Here is a 20,450-nt window from a genome sequence, read left to right on the forward strand (position 1 = left end):
TTCCTGGAAGTTCACGGTTCATGTACTGTCGAACTTGGAGAATTTGAGCATTGCTTTACTAGTGTGTGAGATGAGTGCAATTGTGTGGTAGTTCAATTCTTTGAATTGCCTTTGTTTGGGATTGGAATGCAAAGTGACCTTTTCCAGTCCTGTGACCACTGCTGAGTTTTCCAAATTTGCTGGCATATTGAGTGCAACTTTCACAGCATCATCTTTTAGGATTTGAAATAGCTCAGCTTGAATTCCATCACCTCCAAAAGGTTTGTTCATAGTCATGTTTTCTAAGGCCCACTTGACTTCACATTCCAGGATGTCTGGCTCTAGGTGAGTGATCACATCATAGTGGTTATCTGGGTCATAAAGATCTTTTTTGTACAGTTCTTCTGTGTATTCTTGCCACCTCTTCTTAGTATCTTCTGCTTCTGTTAGGTCTATACCATTTCTGTCCTTCATTGTGCCCTTCTTTGCATGAAATGTTCCCTTGGTATCTCTAATTTTTTTGAAGAGATCTCTAGTCTTTCCCATTCTACTCTTTTCCTCTATTTCTTTGCATTGATCACTGAGGAAGGCTTTCTTATCTCTCCTTGCTATTCTTTGGAACTCTGCACTCATATATCTCTCCTTTTCTCCTTTGCCTTTAGCTTCTCTTCTTTTCTCAGCTACTTTTAAGGCCTCCTCATCAGACAACCATTTTGCCTTTTTGGATTTCTTTTTTGGGGGATGGTCTTGATCACTGCCTCATATACAAGGTCACGAACCTCCGTCCATAGTTCTTCAGGCACTCTGTCTATCAGATCATGAGTAGGTGGATTCTTTTCACAGAGCCACATGAGTAGATTGATTCTTAACCACTGAGCCTCCAGGGAAGCCCAGGTCCAAATACCTTTAAAAATGTGTATTTATTTATTTGGCTGCAATGAGTCTTGATTGCAGCATGTGGGATCTTCAGTTGCAACATGAAAACTGTTAGCGACAGCATGTGGAATCTAGTTCCCTAATCAGGACCCTTGCGTTGAAAGCATGGAGTCTTAGCCACTGAATTACCAGGGAAGTTCCCCAAATAACTTCTGCAAATAGGATACTCTCAGTAGTATCTCAACAGCAGCTCTTAAAGCCTGCAAACCTCAAGTTAGATTCTTAGTCTACTTACCAACATTACCTAAATTCTCCTCTATATTATCTTTTGATCAGTGGTCTTCACAGAAAACAGCATTTTAACAGATACTCAAAGGGGACTGACATTCTTGATTTAAAGAAGGAGCTAATAACTGAAAGATCATTATTATGTTAGCTAAATAACTATTCAAAGCAAAGATTGCACCACAACCAATGTCCAACAGTGGCTAAGCTAAGAAGTGGACTTCAGAGAATAAAAATAAAGCACCAAAAGCATTTAAAACTCCATCTTTCAAGCTAATGTAAGTACTTGGAGTGTTTCTCCAGGTAGCACATGGTAACTTTCCACAGAAAGATTTCATTTATGTGTTTAAGATATGTAAAGGTTAAAAATATAGCTATATATTTAACTTCTTGGATTCAAATAGAACTAAAACGAGAGGAGTGAATTGACATATTTTTGAAAGCAAGCCATAGTAAATTTTAGTTATTTAAAGAACTCTTTAAAAAAAAACTTTTTAACGATTTTATTGAAGTTTAATTGATGCACCAAAAAAACTTCATTTATTTAATGTATACAATTTAATGAGTCTGGACATATGCATATACTTAACGATACTTTCATCACAATCAAGGTAATAAACACATCCGTCATTTCCAAGTTTCCTTGTGTTTCATGGTCCTTTGTGTGTATGTGTGTGTGTAGGGGGGAGGGGGTAGGAACATGAAACTTACTCTCTTAACAAAATTTTAAGTGAATACCATGATGTTAACTACCGGCAGTACTTTATACAGCATCTCTAGGCCTTATTCCTCATGCATCACTGGAAATTTATCCCTATTGAACAACTTCCCATTTCCCTTTCCTCCCAGCCCCTGGCAATCATCATTCTCTTGTTTCTATGGTTTGTCTCCTATGTGTGTATATGTGTGTGTGTGTGCGTGCACACACACACACTCAATCATGTTCTACCCTTTGCAACCCCATGAACTGCAGTCTGCCAGGCTCCTCTGTTTGCGGAGTTTTCCAGGCAAGAATACTGGAGTGGGTGGCCATTTCCTCCTCTAGGTGATCTTTCTGACCCAGGAACTGAGCCCACATCTCTTGCGTTTCCTGCACTGTCAGGCAGATTCTTTACCACTGCACCACCTACATGACTTTGACTACTTTAGACCACTCACATAAGTAGAACCATATAGCATCTGTCCTTTTGAGACTGGCTTATTTTACTTAGCATAATATCTTCCAGGTTAGTCCATGTTGTCTCATATAGTAGGATTTCCTTCTTTGTTGAGGCTGAATAATATTCCATTTTATGTATATACCACATTTTCTTTATCCATTCATCTGTCAATAGACATTTGGGTTGTTTCCATCTCTTGGCTATTGTGAATAATGCTGCAAAGAATAAAATAATGCTTCCAGATCCTGATTTTAATTCTTTTGGATAAATGCCCAGTAGTGAGATTGCTGGATTATATGGTAGTTCTATTTTTAATTTTTTTGAGGAAGCTCTATTATTTTCCATAATGGTTGTACCATTTTACATTTCCACTAACAGTGTACAAGGATTCCATTTTCTCCATATCCTTGCCAACACATGTTATATTTTGTTGTTTGTCTGTTTGATAATTGTCATACTAACATGTGCAAAGTGATATCGCATTGTAGTTTTGATTCGCATTTCCCTGATGATTAGTGATGCTGAGCACCTTTTCATATATCTCTGTCCATGCCATCTCCAGGCAAGAATACAGGAGTGGGTAGCCATTCCCTTCTCCAAAGGATCCTCCAAACCCAGGGATTGAATCTGTGTCTTCTGCATTGCAGGCAGATTCTTTACCATCTGAGCCACCAGGGAAGTCCCTTTCATATACATCACAGACATTTTTATGAGGAGTATCTCTTCTTGGGAGAAATGTCTATTTAAATTCTTTGACCATTTTTTATCTATTTATTTTTAAATTTTATTAAAGTATAGTTGATTTACAATGTTTTATTTTGACCATTTTAAAATTGAGTTACTTGGGTTTTTGTTATTGCATTGTAGGAGTTTAAGAATGCTTGTTAAAATAAACTGTAGATGATTTTACCAAAAATAGAAGACAATTAGTAAGTTGAGATGCATGACTCCCTACACAAAAGAAATTAACTCTATTACCTTTTCCTGAACTAAAAGCCCATTTGGAACAAATAGAAAATAATTATAATAATAAAAATAATGGTGTGTTGAATACTAGTTCACCACACTTTAATATCTCATTTCACCCTCATAATATTCCAGTGCTACTGAATAAGTAGGGTAAATACCACAAACTTTTTTCTATTGTAGAAACTGCCCCCAAAGTCACACAACTAGGAAGGAATCAAGTGTAGACCTCATCATCCTAATGACTAAGTATACCCATTCTACTTTGCTATTATCTCTTATAATTGTTCCCTTGGTCATTAAATCTCCTCAATATATGTAATTAAACAGCATCAACAGGTAAGGTAGTATAGTCAAAATGTGAACTCCAAAGTTTTATACCATTAGGACTGACTGAAAAACTTAGGAAAGTGGACTTTGGTCTGGTTCAGGTTGGACAAAAATTTCATTCATTAACAGCTTCTCAAAAGAGTATCCTGTAGGAGTCTTCTCCCTATGAACCCACTCATACCCACCATCATTCACAGAGTATTAACCACGTGCCTACTACATGTTGAGCGCTCTGTTGGAATCTGGATATACAAAAATGAATAAGAAGACATGGTTTCTGGTCTTAAGGCACTCACAGTAAATAACGCAATATGTAAACAGTATGTCAATTTGATGTAAGAAATGCTACACTGTAGGGAGGCCTACGGATATGGGACCAAGAGAACAGGATCTAGTTAACTACGAATAAGATTCTCCAGCCCCTGTCAGTGACTGTAGGAATACATGGTTAAAGAACCATGGTACATGCATACACACGAGGATCAACAAGTCAGAAAATATTTCAGAAGTAAGTTTATGATTGATTTAGCCAGCCAGAAGCCAGCAAAATCTATTTCTAATGGATACTACCAGGAAACATGTCCAGTACTTCTTAAGAAAATGTGATTGTCGTTAATAACTTAAATACAATGTAATAAATAAACACCTTGTGCTTATATAAAAGGGAGATTTAATTTTACTTTTCTACAATAAGAAACAGACAACTCATCTTGAAGTGGAAGGAATATGGAGAAAAAATTTAAATAACCATTAATATGGCCATTTGAAAGGAAAATAAAACATCAGTTCTAAGAACCAAGGATTGTAGTAGGGATCAATACATTTTAATCACAACTAATCAGTTTATACAAGACTTTATTTATTTCAATGTTAAAACACATCAGAACTTGCGAGAATAGTTTTTTTTTTAATTTATTCCTATTATTGCAAACTGTGAATGTATAAGCCAAAGCAAAATTGCATCCTTTAGAGATTCACTATCAAACTCACTAAAACCAAGAAACATCTATACCCATGGTGCTATAGGAAATACAGCAGGTGTGTTGTAACATTTTGCATTAAATTATATCATTTATCTAAGGGGATTCTTAGAAAAGAACATTAAGCTTTCAATAATTCCAATATCATCTAAGCACAAAAAATGAAAACTGATCAGAACTGCAAATGGCAAAAGGATAACCATTTGTTACCTCATAAATTTCTGTGATACAATTTTTACAATCTCTATTCATGCAATGACTCCCAGATAAAACTCATTCTCTCTACAAATGCATTACTGTATATTTTAACCATGTACTATAGCAAGTGAATATCTATAAAATAAAAAGCAGTTTGGCTTGTGGAAAAAAATCCTGAAATATGAATAGTATTGAATAATGAATAGTATGACAGACACACTTGTCCTACCATTCTAGCAACAAGTTTACTCATGACTTGATACAGTTTTCTCATTCCTACACTGGATCATGCCCATTCGCCATCTGTACAACGCTGGGTAAACACTTCACCTCTCTGGATATCAGTTTTCTCATTTCTAAAAAGAAGGGTGCTTGGCAGCATGCAGGAATCTCAAGGTTCCTTTGAATTTCAACATTTTGTGTTTCTATGAACACACCACATATACTGTCTCCCATGAGTGCTGTGAATTATGTAAGTTCTAATACGAGAATAGAAAGAATATCACATAAAAAACACTTAATCACTTTCTTTAAAGCCTACAAGAGAAGAGCTAGAAGAGACATAAGAAAACATATTCAATTCAAAATTATGAAGTCTGGCTTCACAAGTCAGAGGATGACTGGGTAACTTAAAAGCTAATTTTTACGAGTATTAGAGTATCCATCAGGTACTTAGGGTCTGGAGACCAGTTTGTGGAAGCACTCTCATTCCGTCTCAGTTCAATGAAAAGGAAACGAGAAGGGGGTTCCGCAGAGCCATGAAGAAGATGGAGACATTTATGCAGATTTCTCCATTAATAGCTTTCATTTCACTATTCAAAAAGCCTCTCTTCTCCTTTCATCCTTTAAATTTCTCTCTCATATCTTTACCTGACTCTGCTTTCCTTTGCTTCCTTTCCTTTTCTCTTCTCATACTCCACCCTCTCCTCTTTCAAAACCCAGAAAATGGTGACAGGTCACATGACACAACACCCCTCCAAGTTCGCCTGTCCCCCTGTTCTCCAAAATTCACTAGCAGGGCAGAGCAGCTAAAAAAAGAAAAAAAAAAAAGACTGTTGTGTGACCTGGAGTCTGGTTAAATATGGAAAATAGAACACATTTGTTTATCTCCACTTCCTTCAAATATCCAGTTAAATTGTTGAGTATAACATGTGGAAAACAGGAAAAAAAAATGTCATCAATGTTTCAAAAGCTGAAAAGCAGATGATAATCAAGTCAGAATTAACTTACCAGAGTATAAAAAAACTGAAAGGAAAACCCACAAGGGGTGGAATGTAACTGATACCAAAGCAACCACTCCACCCGGCACCAGGAAGGCTCTAGGAGTGGAAGACCAGAGACTCCAGAAGGTGGGAGTGAAAATAGAACTCGATGAAAACCTGTGTCAGTGTCTTCCTCCAGCCCCAGCCTCTCTGCGCAGATCAGAGCATCACTTTCTGTAGAGCATGAACTCAAGCACACCAAAGACTGAACAAGTTTCTGTAAAGTGAAAGCCTGTATGCTCAATGACAAGTCCTTAGTCCCCCTTCCCTGCTTAACATCCAGACTTTAGCTGCCTAACTTTCATCAGAAACTGACCAAAAGGTAACACCATACTGATATTCATAAATGGATATCTTCCAATTAGATAACCATGTCTACCTGCTCATTTTAAAGTAAAACCACAGTCAGTGAACCTGATCCACACTTTTCAAGCTTCCAAAAAGCACCAGGATCACATTCTTCATGCCACACCAAACAGAAAAGAAGAACTCAGTGGACACAGAAATAAAACATAAGAATATGACTTCAAGAATATTAATAAGCTCAGAGAGAAGATATTCTGTCCATGCAACAAGAACAGGAAGCTATAAAAATGAACATTCAGAGAATAAGAAAGAGCTCATAGAAATTAAAAAGATAAGTGAGATAGAAACATCTCAATAGACAAGAAAGTTGAGGAAATATTTCATAAGGTAAGGCAAATGAAAACTTGTCATGAAATTAGCAGATTCATTCAGGATATTCAACATTCAAACTCTGAAGTCACAAACAGAAACACAGACCATTACACAGAAATAAAATATTGGAGAATTCAAGAAAATGAGTTTTTAAATTGAAAACACCTGTCAAGTTTCTAGCAAAAAGAAAAGAGAAGGAAGAGGAAGGGAAAGACCCACATGAAGAAACATTCACACAAGATTTTAAAATCACTTGAGAGTGAAAACAGATTCTAGAGAAAGGATTAGGGCTCAGAATGGCTTCTGGATTCTCAATGGCAGAACTACTGGTCAGAAGAAAATAGAGCAACACATTCAAAATGATGAGTAAAGATGAGTTTTATTTCACACACACTCACACACACACAAAAAAAACCCATTAAAATATAAATCAAATGCATAAGTAAAATAAAGTCAATTTCACAGATGCAGAAATCTCAAAAATCTGTTTCCCTTCTATAGTTTTTAGGAGGCTTCTGACCTAAAAAACTTCTGACCATCCAACCAAGGAAGGAAACAAGAAAGGGGAAGACTCTGAATCCAGGTAACAGGTTATCCAACACAGGAAAGGTAAAGGGATTTCTCAAAGTGATGTCAGAGTTAACAGGTGTGGAACTGGTCTAGAGATCACCCAGTTCAGGTTAGAGCAGAAAGGTGGAAGATTCCAGAAGTATCTCAAAAAAATAAAGACAGAATTGATGGACTGTTTGATGTGTTTGACGTATTGAAAGGATATGCATAGTTCTACCCGAGTTTGAAGATGGATTTCATAATAGATACACAGAAAACTAAAGCTGATGATATAGCAAGTAATTAATTCTAGGAAAACAAAATGTATATAGAAGAGAAATGTTATTTTAGTAACTTATCTAAAGCAATCATAACATCAAGTGCAGATTCATGACAATATAAACAATGAATATTAAATGGACCAAAATTGTGATAAAATCCTGCTGCAAGGATTGTTTTAGAGTATGCCTATGTGAACACACATGTGCAATTTGTGTATGGTGTTTATATGTGTATGAGTTGTCATAATATTCCACAGTAAGACGAACATTAAGATGAAAGTTTAAAAAATCAAGATGTTGTGGGGGGAAATGGAGACAAAACCCAGGGGAAAAAAAAAACAGTCTAAAAGTATTGAAAACAAATTTTCTAAATTCAAAATTGGGAGGACTGAGGTGTGTGATTGTGTGACCGCTGTTTTAGTTAAGCCTGGTTGTACAATATACAAAATCAGTCAGGTAAAATGCATGTGTGGGGTACTGCTTTTTAAAGTCATGAAGTAAGAAGAAAAAAAGAAAAAGAAAACAAAAGAGCTGAAAGACAGCTTCCTATATGTTAAGGGAAGCCTCTTCTGTAACTGGATTTCTCTTAAAAATATTTCTGTATCTTTATACCTAGGCCTGTATCATCTTATCTAATTGGGGGATTTGCTTATTTGTTTTTTGGTGGCATAGCAGATGCTTGTTTATCTTCTTGTGACCAAAACCCAGACAACAATGCATAGTGACAAAATTAGTAATTAATAGGAGCAACATGACAACCCACATTGCCAGAATTTAAAGCAAAAGCTTTTATCTCATTCAAAGCTAACCTGTCCATAAAATGTTTCCCACCCAAACTCTACAAATATATCAATAACTGTTTTCAATGACACAAAACAACTAATACTTTCAGTTCAGTTCAGTTCAGTTCAGTCGCTCAGTCGTGTCCGACTTTTTGCAACCCCATGAATCGCAGTATGCCAGGCCTCCCTGTCCATCACCAACTCCCAGAGTTTACTCAAACTCATGCCCATTGAGTCGGTGATGCCATCCAGTCATCTCATCCTCTGTCGTCCCCTTCTCCTCCTGCCCCCAATCCCTCCCAGCATCAGGGTCTTTTCAAATGACTCAGCTCTTCGCATCAGGTGGCCAAAGTATTGGGGTTTCAGCTTCAGCATCAGTCCTTCCAATGAACACCCAGGACTGATCTCCTTTAGGATGGACTGGTTGGATCTCCTTTCAGTCCAAGAGACTCTCAAGAGTCTTATCCAACGCCATAGTACAAAAGCATCAATTTTTCGGTGCCCAGCTTTCTTCACAGCCCAGCTCTCACATCCATACATGACCACTGGAAAAACCATAACCTTGACCAGATGGACCTTTGTTGGCAAAGTAATGTCTCTGCTTTTTAATATGCTATCTAGGTTGGTCATAACTTTCCTTCCAAGGAGTAAGGAATCAAAATTTCTTTTAATTTCATGGCTGCAATCACCATCTGCAGTGATTTTGGAGCCCAAAAAAATAAAGTCTGACACTGTTTCCACTGTCTCCTCATCTATTTTCCATGAAGTGATGGGACCAGATGCCATGATCTTAGTTTTCTGAATGTTGAACTTTAAGCCAACTTTTTCACTCTCCTCTTTCACCTTCATCAAGAGGCTTTTTAGTTCATCTTCACTCTCTGCCATAAGGGTGGTGTCATCTGCATATCTGAGGTTATTGATATTTCTCCCGGCAATCTTGATTCCAGCTTGTGGGCTTACTTTACGTGGATACTATTTCCAATTTAATATGTTTGTTGTTATGTTAAGAAGAAAATGAGTTCTCTCACATAAGGATATAATTGTCTCCCAGGTGATATTAGTTCAAGGAACACAAGGAAACGATGGTCTATGGGCAAAGTGGCTGTAGGATGGCGGGGAGCCAGCGGCCCCAGCAGCGCCCAGAGGTGAGTATGAGCAGCTAGGGCCATTGGTGGAGGTGACTCTAGTGTTCTAACTTTCAGGCACCTGAGTTTATAGTAGTTTTGGTAGGTGTTCATTCCTACGCCACAAGAGAAGCAGGTGGAAATAAGAAGCTGTCATCCAAACCCCACCAGTGAGGATCTGAAGCCTTGGCAAAGGTGGTTTCAGGAAAATATGAAAATATATAAAGGAACTCCTTGGCCAAATTTTAGCTAATCCTTCCAGAATTGAAACCTGATGAGCCCTAAATGGGAGATAAATCACTGAATATTTTAATAATCTGTGATTTGAATACATTCTACATTTTAAATATATGTTGTACACTGAAGCGCTGAAAGTTAATCTATATATCACATTTTTCCAGAAAAGATTTGCCGTGATTTCTTTTCCAGCGACCAACAGGTTGCTTCCTTTTTACCACGTGAACAAGGAGGCCCCACCCTCAGCACACACAGGATACACGCAACTGCAAACAGCAAGAGTGGGGAGGAAGTCTGCCCGCGCTGTGCCGGGCACGGGAGACGAGAGACTAGACCCTGATTTTCACAGAATTTGGGCTCCAAGAGGTGAAAGAAGCAAATGGTATTGGATTCATAACTCATTTCTTTATTTTAATACCAAATAATAAATATTCATTTTAAGTCTCACAGATTTTGTAACAGCAGCAGCTGGGCATAAAATTGGGAAAAATCACGCAACCTAACAATGTCACCCAAAAACTGTTAAATTCTTTTCCTGCATTAGTCACTGTGCAACAGGGATTATGCTGTCTAATCCCTCTGGGTGTCATGGGTGTCCCAGATACCGTGATTTATGTGAAATCAGGTGACCACATTGTTTTCTGGTAACAGGTTTTTCTCACCCTCCACCAGCTCTGATCCACAGCCCTCAAAAGGGTGATATTACCTTTCTTTCATTTTCTTTAGTCCTATTGACATGATATCCGTGTGGTTTATCTTTTTTATTTTAGAAAAAAAATCACTAATCTTATAGATGCCGACGGTGTCAATAGGAACCAGGTTCTCATCGGGCTCTAATTGGACACAGCATTGTGCAAAGAGAAGTGAATGGACATGGAAGCCTCTCAGAGCCAATTTATGTGAGAAGTTTAAGGAGGAAAAAGAGGGAGAAACAGGTCAATGCCTTTCATGAGGACAAAAATCCAGAGTCGAATAAATGCTCGCTTGTTGTCCTCTGGGGAAAAACATCTCCAGTGAGTGTCTGTGGGACTCAGGTAGGCGAAATCACAAGTTATGTGAGAAAAGGCAAAAAGTGGGCAAAGAGGAGGGGGAAGAAGGTAAAGAAAGAGGCCACAGCATCAGATGAAAAGGAGATGGTGCTGAATAGCTTCAGGTGGGATGTGACACAAGAGAAGTGAGAATTCAAATACAGGGCCTGTTTCTTCCTGCTTCCATTTATTATTATTAAGCATGAAAAATAGCCAAAATAACACTGGGTTTGTCATTTTTAGAGCTCACAGCATACATTTCATCTATTTTCTGCAGCATGGTTAGCATTCAATTTATTTTTCCATGGTTGCTACCATACAACATGGGCATAAAACTGTGAAAAATTAAATAGCTCCAAAGTGTAGGTGGGCTTCTGTGAAATTTGTGCTGAATGAATTTTTAGAAAGCAGAATGCAGTACTAGAATTGCTGCACATGTGTTCTATTATTAAATAGCTAACTCTTCTAAATTGGGAAGGATAATAACAAGCAATCTTGTGGAAAAACTGAAGACCTAAACAATACAATTCTAAACCAAAATAAAACTGTTTTGCTATTTTTTTTTCACTTTTATAATTGTTAAAGTATCATTGTGACATCATAGCACAAAAACAGACGGAACAACAGCTAAAGAGCATGGAAAATAATACTGTCCACAACCTTACCATCCTAGTGTTAAAATTTTTTGTCAACATATTTCAGGCTTTATCCACATAAACCCATAATCATCAGTTTTTATTAATGTGCATATAATTTTGGTGTTCAGTTTTCCACTGATCGTTGTTCTGTTAGTATTCTTCTATGCTATTTCAAGAGAAGCTGCAGAAAGAACACTGGGTTTCTAGCAAGATGTGCTTTAAGACTTAGCACACATGATTTCCTTGTACAGTACTGATAGTCATCATTTTCTCAGCTATTCAACCTTCCTTGAAATTTATATAACCAATTTTACTTACTCTTCTCCTTGTTCTTCAGCACTTAGGTCATGAACAATAGTTCACAGGTCTAAGTACCAACGCAATACACACGTCCATATCATAGCTCTTTTCTTCTTTTGAAGACTATCTTTGATATAATTTCATGGCAAGATGAACATATTTTTATGCGCTCTATACTTTTTAGTGTGTGTGCCTGCCAAGTTGCTTCAGCTGTGTCTGACTCTTTGTGATCCTATGAATTATAGCCTGCCAGGTTCCTCTGTCCATGGGATTCTCCAGGCAAGAATACTGGAGTAGGTTGTCATGCCCTCTTTCAGGGAATCTTCCCAAGCCAAGGATCAAAACCACATCTCTTATGTCTCCTGCATTGGCAGGTGTGTTCTTTACCACTAGCTCCACTTGGGAAGCCCTTTTAGTACATACTGCCAAATTATTTTCCAAAAGAATTATACAAATTTATACTATTACCAGCAATAGTATAAATTAACCTACAGAATGAGAGAAATATTTGCAAATAATATGATCAATAAGTGTTTAATATCTAAAATACGTGAATAGCTCGTACAATTCAATATAAAAAAAAACCCAACCCAATTAAAAATGATCAGAAGATCTAAGCAGACATTTTCGCAAAGAGAACATGCAGATGACCAACAGGCACATGAAAAGATGCCCAACATTGCTAATCATTAGGGAAATGCAAATCAAACCCACAATCAGATACGATCTCACATCTATCAGAATGGCTGTGATCAAAAATAACACAAATCACAAATGTTGACAAGGATGTGGAGAAAAGGGAACCCTCATACATATTGGTGGGAATGTAAATGGGTACAGCCATTGTGGAAAATAGTACTCAAGTTTCTCAAAAATCTAAAATTAGAACTACAACATGACCCTGCAATTCCATTCCTGGTTATATATAATATGTGTGTGTGTGTGTGTGTGTGTGTGTGTATATATATATATATATATATATATATATATATATATATATATATCTGAAAGAAAAAACAAAGACACTAATTCAAAAAGATCCATGTACCCAAATTTTCAGAGCAGGATTATTTACAATTGCTAAGATATGGAAGCAACTTAAGTGTTCATTAACATGTGAATGGATAAAGAAAATGTGTCACGTGTGTGTGTGTACGTGTGTATTATACTACATATATAGTATATTATACACACACAATGGAATACTACCCAGCCATAAAAAAGAATGACATTTTGCCATTTGCAATAGCATAGGTGGAAGTGGAGGGTATTATGCTAAGTGAAATAAGCCAGACAGAGAAAAACAAATACTGTATATCATCACTTATTTGTAGAGTCTAAAAATACAATAACTAGTGAATATAACAAAAAAGAAACAGATTCACAGATATAGAAAACAAGCTAGTGGTTATCAGTAGGGAGAGGGAAACAGGAAGGAGCAATATAGGGGTAAGGACTTAAGAGGTACAAACTATTATGTATAAAATAGCTATAAGGCTATATTGCACAACACAGGGAATATAGCCAATATTTTATAATAAATATAAAGGGAGTCAGACCTTTAAAAACTACAAATCACTATATTATATACCTGTAACTTTCATAATATTGCACATCAATTATCCTTCAACAAAAATAACACTAAAATATGACTGTACAGCAGCCTTGCCAATATTAAGTATTTTATGTTTAATGTTTTGCTAAAGTATCTGAAAAAAGGATATCCCACCATACTATATAGATGTTAAGTGTTAGCTTTATTATATTTTACAATATTCAGTGGAAGTTGTCAGGAGTCCTAAAAGTTAATAAAATTTTAAATTATGACCCATAGTCCTGCAAAGAATTATAGGTATCATTTAACGTGGTCTTTCACCCATGGAGAAATTTTTGCAGCAATATCTTTGATTGAAACCTGGCCATTATCCTAGACTCCTCACTGTGCTTAATTGCCCTCATTCAATGTGTTACTAAGTCTTGCTGTTTCAAACCCAAAATCCCTCTTTAATCTGCCTACTCTCTCCCTCTCCCCTGCATGGCTTTAGTTAAAGCCCTCCTTAGCCCTCCCTCACCTGGATTATTGCAATTACCTCTTCTCCAGTATTTTTGCCTCCAGTTCAATAGTTGGCATTGTGTGTGGTCTAAAATATTAATTCAATGGTGAGTGTTACTCCTTGCTTAAATACTCCAACAGCATGCCATTTTTTTTTTCCAGGACAAAATCCACGCTCTTCATAATCTAACTCGGCCTTTAGTCTCATTTGTCACCAATAACCCCATACCCACTCAACACCTGCAAAAGTCATACTCTTACAAGCCTTTGCTTAGATACCTGTTGTCTTGCAAGACTCATCTGGAGGGTTCGCTTCTCCAGAAGACTTTCCTGATTCCACATCCTCCCAGTGTGGGCTGGTCATTGATAATTCCATCAACACAGTTTAGAAATCTCTTATCTGAGCATTTATCCCACCATATTATCGTCACTTACTTAGCTGCTGGTTTTCCTGGCAAGGCCATTGGCTCTTTCAGGTTAATGTTGTGTCTTTAACCCTGACTCCTCAGTGCCCTGGAAAGTTCTTCCTGCCTTTCAGGAAGAAATTGAATTCAAGGGTGATGCAGAGCCTCAAGTCCAAGGGGTCTGTCTCAGAGGGTTCTCCTGCAGGTCAGGAAGCTGTCTGAAGGAAGTCTGGAAGGAGACTGCCTGGAGGCAAAGGTGTTGACACATTTAATGGGCTTGGGCAACTGCTTTCACACATTTTCAGTATGGAAGAATGAGTGGAAGCAAGAAAACTGGAGGGAAGAAAAAAAGGAAAGAAAGAAAGAAAGAAACAGGGCGAAGTGTATTTATTTTAAAGGGAAAAGTAAATAAACAAGAGGAATGAGGGGGAGAGACATGGTATTCTATTTATTCTATAAGTGTAAAGACAATGATTAAAAAATGAGATCGTCCAATACCAAAGTGATGTAATTATGATGTTGCCTCATTTGAAAGGAAATACCATCTTATGTGATCTGTCTAGTGCCACCCAAGAGAACGTTCTGCAGTGATAGACATGTCCTGTTGCTGCCCTGTCTGGGACAGTAGCCGCCAGCAATGTGTAGTCACGGAGCCCCTCCCACATGGCTGGTGTGACCCAGCAACTGTGCTTTTCATTGTACTGGATTTAAATATAAATAGAAAGCTAGCATCCTTTTGGGCAGAGCAGAATTCTATCACCCTACAGGCTTTAGAAAATAAGAAAACTTTTAAATTTAAGGTGGAAAAGGACCTAAGGGGCAAGCTTACCTGTTTGGGAAATAATGAAATTACATTTTTATTGGTCTTTGCAATTTATATGCGCTTTCATGTGTTTTATTTAACAGGAGTGTAGACGCTGAAGACGCAAGTGGAGTCTGCAGCAACAGAGGCCATGAGAAGGGAAACAGGGCCCTGTGCCCTTAATTGAATGTGACTCCTGTGGAGTAAAGACATTGCTGAGCCACAGTGGACAGGCAGAGGACAGCAGTGACCACTAGAAATGCAGACACTGGGGAAGACTGCCTGTGCCCAGACTCAGGTCTGATTTACTAGCTGTGTAACCTTAGTCAAATTACTTAACTTCTCTGTGCCTCAATTTCCTTCTCATCTTAATGGGAACAGTAAGTAGTACTAACCTCATAGGATTGATATGACTTAACACATGTAAAACACTTAGAGCCTGACATACATGGTAAATTGCTCATTATGGGTTAGTAATTAACCAAGAGCTCAGTGGCCCCCCCACCCAATACATGGTCTTTTGAAAGGACACACAGTTCTAGTCTTGGCTGGTCCTTCTAACTCTGATATGTCTTTGCCTCATGACTTTCAAATGAGGTCTAAGACAGAACCCTGGACAAAGGAAAGTATAATGTTAAAAAAAAATAATAATAATAGTCTACAACTAAGGTTTCCTTTGCTCCAGATAATCCAGTTCCAACAGACTATCAGCCTATTGGTTATTCTAGTTTATTTGCATGGTCACTTTTTCTTTCAACTTTCTAATAGGTTATAAACTATAAGTAAGTATGAGCTGATGATTCCTATCAATTATTAAACATTTTCATGTGAATATAATATGGTAAGTGATATTAACAGGCAGAATGATTGAAGGTCTCCTACTTTTCAACTGGGAGGTACTTAGTACACACAGTCTTGTTCTTGGTTACATACTAGACTGTTCTGAACTTTCTCTGCTTTTCCAAGACTCCACCGTCCTCTTCCAGCTATCACTTATCCACCTCTCACCTCTCCTTCCTCCTCTCTTCAACCAGCACACTGCTTAGTACAGGTGGATAGATGCTTTTAAAGTTTTATGGAAAGCTCTCAAGAGCAGTGGAATAATTTGTCTATAAGTAGCGCTGCTGTTGAACACATTAGAACGGAGGTAAAATTTAGAATACCTCAGAAGAAAAGCATCAGTTACAATAGAGAATGATAAAAAAAAAAAAGAATTTCCAGAAGTTATGTGAAATAAATTAAAGATTTTCAAGGTGTTTCATAGCTAACAAGCCACAGCATATGACAAGGGCTCCTATAATTGCTAGCAAGGAAAATGCAAGAGTATTTTTTATTTTCCTCCAGATAACAAATTCAATGATGTGCTTTGAATCAGTAGAAAAAAAAAAACACTCAGATTGTGAAGATGCTATGAAAAATGGTCATCTCTAGGGGCTTTATGAATTAATCCTTATGTGAGGCATGCTTCTGCATGCTTAGTGTGAATTATTCCTCATAAAATTACACTAGGCAGAATAGAAAATGTACTTGCAACTAGGTTAACAAACAATAGATTAACAGTATTTCACATCAGCCACAGATAACTGAAAAGTCAAAAGTCCAAATATGTATTTATCAAGAATTCATAAAACATTTATTTTAAATAGAAGAAGTCATGTTCTGTCCTTCATTTCTTACACATGGAAAACACCGGTGATTATCCCAATAATTTCAGAGGGCAGAAGTCTCACCAGAGCACTTGACTAGTGTAAATGTGTCTCTACAATTCTTCACTTTCTAGTTGGAAATGAAAAAACTCATAACAAGAAAAACACAGTCTCCTACAACAACCTGAGTTACTAATGAGCCTGTTGCTTTTCAGACAATCTTGTGCAATATCTAGACAAATGCTTCAGCCAGCACTGCCTCTGTCATCAGCTCACACTGCAATATATTATTCCCTGATGTGGGTAATAAATTACAAGTACTTAATAATTTATCACAGTTGCTTTGAAAGCATCCCACAGCACTTAGCATCTAACTCAACAGAAAATAACTATTGACCTTCTCACCAAAAATTCCCAAGGCCTCATTTTTACAGTCACTTCCTAACATTCCTTTTAGTCCTCTTCTTTAATTTTGACTCTGAATTTTACAATAGCATCTTACTTGGAAAGAAACTTCAGGGTTATCTAGAGTCAACCCTCCCAATGTAGGAATTTCACTAGCCTCTCCAACAGATTACTGTAAAGGATTTTTCTCTTTTCCTGAGCATCTCTGAAACATTATTTTGTTTGTCCATTGGTAGCTTGGCTATTTTGGTTTGGCTTTGTTGTGAGTCTTTCTTTAAGACTCTATTATGTTCATTGCAGCATTTGGACTTTTCTTTTAAGGACAGTGGAAACCCAAAATATGTGACCGTTAACTCCTCTCCATGCCAACACTACAGACTGGAAGGTAAGAAAGTCAATCAATGAACACATTGTTTATCCTTAGTTAATACCATATAAAGGGTGTATTTTCAGTTGGCAAACTAAAGTCAAGGTTGAGGCCACACAGAGAAAGTCATAGACAACTAATAAAGAATTGACACTGTATTCATTATTTAGGAATATTTTTGAGTTGGCACAGTTAGCCAACATGCAGGACTCTGTAGAAGAATTATAAAGAAAAGGCATAATTCTCACCCTTGAAGAGTACATGATATAGCTGGGTAATATAAGCAGGCATGTGCACCAAGTTGCATTATTGAGTTCAAAGGATATCACCTAAATAGCATACAGAAATCCCTGCAGACTTGGAAAAAAAGTTTAATGAATTGAGTTAATCAAAGAAAACCATTAAGATGTATGAATCTTACAAATTAAAATATATTTTTTATAAAAAGAATGAGACTGCCCTGTGTTCTGAAAGGAGTAAATATTATCAAAAATGAATTTGTATAATTAAGATTGGGGAGGCAAAAAGGAGAAGTAGAGATGGATCCTTCAACTGTTTGACTAAGACTAGAGTTGCTATGAAATGAAATAGAGAAAGAGTTCAATTTCTAGAGTTCAACAGTATCAAAAAGCAGTGATGTTAAGAGGTCTGTCTGCGTTCCAGGAAACTCATTATCTAGATATCCAGGAAGGGGTTAGAATCAGATGATCATGATGCTGATGGTGAAAAGCTCAAGATTCCTTCCCTGAGGAACTAGGTCTCGTGACCTAGAAAGACCTATCCTCTCATGGGGGCGAGGAAAAGGCCCTCAGAATCATACCTGGACACCAGCCACAGCGGTCTGGTGGATTAGCCCCAAGCAGGATGCAATTAATGGAAACATACTTCCCTACCTAGGGAAAAAAAAAGGGATGGGCTTCAAAGCTTTAAAAGAAAGCAAGCACTGGGTTCAATTAAGTTGCACACAATCATATGGGTGTTAAGGGCAATGCAACCAAATAGGAATCATGAAAACAGTTGAGCACATAGAGGTTAACGACTGGACTAAGATTATCTAGAAATTGCTCTAACCAGGTAAAAGCATAGCTGGACACAGCAAGTTCTGTCACTTGACTCAGTCTATCTTCTATTTTCACTTAACTGGTGACTAAATCATTCTTCAAGTGTTTTTCTCTAACCCCACTTCCCTTGCTACCCACAAATAGCATCTTGTACTCTTCTTTCTAAGCACTTATCACAGTTTACAGGTTGATAAACCTGTGCATGTTGGTGGATTATGTAAGTGGGAGTTGTGTTATGGAGGTAGTTGCTAGAGTTCAAATCTTGGTTCCAACACTTATGAGTTGTAAACGTATCTCATGCCTCATGATAGTTACAGAAAGATTAAGAGTTAGTACATGTGAAGGTGGCAGAACAATGCCTGGCATGTAATAACAATTCAATAAATGTGGCATCAATCCGAATGGATTCATGAGAGCAGGGACCTTGTCAATTTCATCTACCATCTCCTCTGCAAGACAAAGCACAGTATTTGGGATGTAGGGGAAGCTTAATGAGTATATGTGGAATGAGTGAATAAATCATCACTCCATATTCGTCACCCATCAGCCTTTGATACCTATATAGGTGGTGGTGATGGTTTAGTTGCTAAGTGGTGTCTGACCCTTGTGATCCCATGGATTGTAGCTTGCCAGGATTTCTCTGTCCATGGGATTCCCCAGGCAAGAATACTGGAGTGGGTTGCTATTTCCTTCTCCAGGGAATCTTCCCAACCCAGGGATCAAACCCAATGTCTTCTGCATTGCAGGCAGATTCTTTACCGCTGAGCCACCAGGGAAGCCCTGATACATATGTAGATACACATTTATTCTGTCTCCTTGCTCTCAAGGACTAGGACAAGACATCATTCTTTTTGGGTGCCCTGTATATTGCTCATAATGATCAGACCTATACTTAACCCAGTATTTTCCTAATACTTAAGAAACCAAATTTAGAAAAATGTGGGTGGAGGAAAAATCCCCCAGAGCTCTCAACTATGCTATCAAAGTGATTTTACATTTTAAATATATAAGAATTCATAATTTTAGTATATATTTAAGAAAGGCAAAGAAATAGCCAATCCCTCTTACTTATCAACTGTGAGTCTTTCAGCCACAAAATGTAATTATTTAGCTGTGCACTAAATCATTCATAAATGTATTTAGGGATGGGTCTCCACAGCATGCTTGTGACTTTCTAAAATTGATTTTAATAATGGTATACACAGAGGTTAAACCACAGAGTTAAAAATGAACATACCAGTCATTTCTAGGCCAGAGAAAGTAGCAGTATAAATAAATTGAAAGGTAAATAAATAAAATGTAGCTTCAAATGACTAGAAATATTAAAGTCAACAGACCACTAAACAGTATGAGGTTCCTCTTGAGGGTCAGGAATAGAAATCTCAGTTCCTCTGTGCCTGCAGTTAAGGTCATGGGGGAGACAATTTCACTTAGACAGTCAAACAAAACCCAGGAAGAGACCAGAACTGTTGGTTGGACCAGACCTGTGAGTCATTGTTTCTATGGAAGGAGATCAAACAGTCAATCCTAAAGAAAATCAACCTTGAATATTCATTGGAAGGACTATTGCTGAAGCTGAAAGTCCAATACTTTGGCCACCTGATGTGAAGAGCTGACTCACTGGAAAAGACTGATGCTGTGAAAGAGTGAAGACAAGAGGAGAAGCAGGCAGCAGAGGATGAGATGTTAGACAGCGCCACCAACTCAATGGACATGAATCCGAGCAAATTCCCGGGGGTAGTGGAGGACAGAGGAGCTTGGCGTGCTGTAGTCCATGGGGCTGCAAAGAGTCGGTCATGACTATGGACTGAGCAACAACAACAGTGTTTCCCAGGCTTAGGAGAGAGCCTTTCCCTTCACGGTAGCCAAGATACAGAGACAATCTAAACTTCCATCATGGATGAATGGATACAGATAACATACATACACACACACTCACACACACCCCATGGAAAACTATTCAGCTTGCAAGAGAAGGAAATCCTACCATTTGCAACAACATGGATAGATTGGGTTCGCATCAAATTAAGTGAAATAAGCCAGCCACGGAAAGATAAAT

The 20,450-nt window shown here is 37.6% G+C and overlaps 1 protein-coding gene and 1 pseudogene across 1 annotated transcript in view; one reads left to right on the forward strand and one right to left on the reverse strand.

The window, feature by feature from the left end:
- The window catches only part of GRM8 (glutamate metabotropic receptor 8), an 819,273-nt gene that overhangs the window by 487,629 nt on the left and 311,194 nt on the right, over positions 1-20,450 (reverse strand). The window lies entirely within an intron of this gene.
- LOC133072705 (ATP synthase F(0) complex subunit C2, mitochondrial-like) overlaps positions 9,409-20,450 on the forward strand; it is a 58,365-nt pseudogene continuing 47,323 nt past the window's right edge.

This window comes from Dama dama, chromosome 18, assembly GCF_033118175.1.
Source record: "Dama dama isolate Ldn47 chromosome 18, ASM3311817v1, whole genome shotgun sequence".
Taxonomy (NCBI): Eukaryota; Metazoa; Chordata; class Mammalia; order Artiodactyla; family Cervidae; genus Dama; species Dama dama.